This window comes from Mustela erminea, chromosome 4, assembly GCF_009829155.1.
Source record: "Mustela erminea isolate mMusErm1 chromosome 4, mMusErm1.Pri, whole genome shotgun sequence".
Classification (NCBI taxonomy): Eukaryota; Metazoa; Chordata; class Mammalia; order Carnivora; family Mustelidae; genus Mustela; species Mustela erminea.
This window is the reverse complement of record NC_045617.1, coordinates 74295861-74298634: the sequence shown is the minus strand read 5'-3', so window position 1 is coordinate 74298634 and position 2774 is coordinate 74295861.

Genomic DNA, 2774 nt, shown 5'->3' with positions numbered 1-2774 from the left:
TATAATAGCACATTATTATAAGTATCTATGGCATACTAAATTTGTGTGTGTGTGTGTTACCATTTTTGGCCTATTTAAACCATATTATGGAAAAAAATTATGAGTTGACCAGAGGTGGTGAAACATGTTTATGATTCTGCTTCAGCAAGAACAACACAGGCCTTTGGTAGATGATATAAAAATAACTATTGTTTCATTTGGAAAATAAGATTCAATTTTGAATTTAGAAACACTTTATAAGGGATTTTACTGATTACATATGAGCATTATCTTTTCTTACTTAAGAAGTTAATTTTAAGAGATTCAATTATTCAGATGGAGGTTTTAGAAAAATATTAAAAATTGAATTAAAAAATGTTCGACTTTAAGAGGGATAAGCTTCAATTATGTAGAAAACTCACATACATATAACACTTATTTTCCCAGGAATGCTTAGATGAATGAAGAAGTAGTTTAATTGTGGAGGAAAACAAATAAACCTGTTTCTTAAAATGAATTCCTATTTGCAAGGATGAAGGAAGAATGGGTCATAGAAAGTGCAGCCTCCGATGGTCCTATTCCTTAGTCATTATGCTGCTTGTGAGGCTGTCCAATGAGAAAGTATGTCAAACAAACATATTCAATTTTTCTTCACCTGAAAAACCAGAATACTAAATGATTAAATCTCTGCAATAAGCCTAGCATACTGATCAAATTTTCCTAGCACTTTTTCAAGCTACTTTCCTAAACAATTTTTAAAAAGTAGAATAGTCAAGGAAAATTTCCTTGCCAGCTTGACTTAAGCATATTGAAGCAGCAGTAACAGACATGATTGTCCCAGCCTTTTCACTGTGTAAATCCAGGCAGGAGTGCCGAGAACATCAAAGGGGTCAAAGGGATAGTTGAGGTTTTGTGTCCCAACTTGTCTCTATTCTCTCTTTGGTAGCTGATCCCATCTGTCTCCAAAGCTGAGTATAGCTTGTTCTATTGTAAGTATTGTTCACAAGTCACCTAAGTAAAGATTAAACTTGTGGCTCTTTTCCCACATGCTCAGTCTGGTGTTAAAATGTAGAAATGGGCATGTACTTGTACAAGCAAAGAGTCATAAATAATGTTACTTTGTAATCCAGAATAACAAATAAATTTGAAAGATATCAATGTTTGAAACATTTTATTATATTTTCTCTCCTTTTTAAATTTTTAGAGATTGAGGTAGCTGAATTAGGTTGTAATAGCTACTCTGTGGGGTGATTTTGAGGCTAGAGATTTCATAAGCTTACAGAAAATACTTGATACAGTGACTGATGAGGGATAAGTAATAGTTATGAATCATCATTATCTTCTGACCATAATGAGATTCATTAGCTGAAGATAAGTGCTCTCTATGGAAGGGTACTTGTTTTTTGTCTCCCAGATCTTCACTGATTTTCTAATTCCTTTTTAAGCATAAGGATGATGGCTTCCATGTACTGAACAAGTACCCCATACCAAGCTTTGTTGTAATCGTGTTACATTCATGATGCTGTGATGCCTTATGATAAAATTTCCCATAGCCAAAGAGCTAGATATTTAACAAGAACATAATAGTATTTAGAATTAAGAAACAATTTGTCATTTGTCCTTAGGCTAAGTTTTAGGGGAAACCAGAGTTAATGTACTTTAATAAGTCTTCCTGAAGTATATACTATTCTAAGAGAGCTCTAAATTATTGACTTAAAGTATGCAGGTGGAGTCTAATGTGAATTAAACTATGTCTGTGTACATCATTTTTTCTTCTGATTTATTTATAATTTTCAAGTATTCTTTATTATTTTGGTCACAATCCAAGAATTGTTTGACATTGGCATTTAAAAGATTTTTCAAAATTAAAACAGGTAAGTTAAATTGCTTTTATGCTCTGTGAACACTCCAGCTTTGTTCATTATAGAAAATGGGGGAAGTACAAGTCATTTGATTGCTCTTTAACCTTTCATTATATCGACAATCTGTTATTGCCTAGCATCAATTCCATTCTTCTCAGAAGGTGGCTTGGCATTTTTGTGGTGTTTTCAATCTAAGGAGATAAATCTGCATCTCCATCTGGATTGACCAGATGAGGCTCCCTTCAGAGCCAATTAACACTTTACCGATGGGGTCACCTCAGCATGGTATGAGGTGCTTTGCACCTCCAGGGCTACCATAAACTGTCTCTACAATGCCTCCAGATGCTCCAGGACTAGAAACCAATCAATCTTTTACTTAAGTAGTTAGCATGCCTACCCCAGGGTCCTAGGAAGACACACAGCAACAACACTGAAAGAGGTATATGGCTTTCCAAGCCAGAGACTTTTGAATATTCTTTTGTTAGCCTCTTCACATACTTACACAGACCGAGAAGGTCATGTCTTCATGACCCACAAGAAGGCAAACAAGGCTTGGTGGGCAAGATGCAAGCCCCACTCCTTTTCAATTTTATAGTCATGTACACATATTGTTAGAATTTCCTCAGTAGCTTGACTAGAAATTTCTCAACAACTTCAATCATGACAACTGAAAAGCCATAAATCAACATGAAAAGCCTTCCAGGGCCCAGTCCAGGGTAAGAGTTAGAGGTCACACTTGTTAATATGCTAAAGGCATGGTCATGCCAACTCTGACACCACTGGATGCTGCTCACGGCATCTCTCTGTGGTATCCTGGCTGTACCTGGGCTATCTGCGGTTATTTCTATAGGAATCCAGACTTGACTCACAGATTGCTGAGGCTTTTTTTGCACAGGCATCTTAATTTAATGAAGCAATTCTCTTTAATTCTGC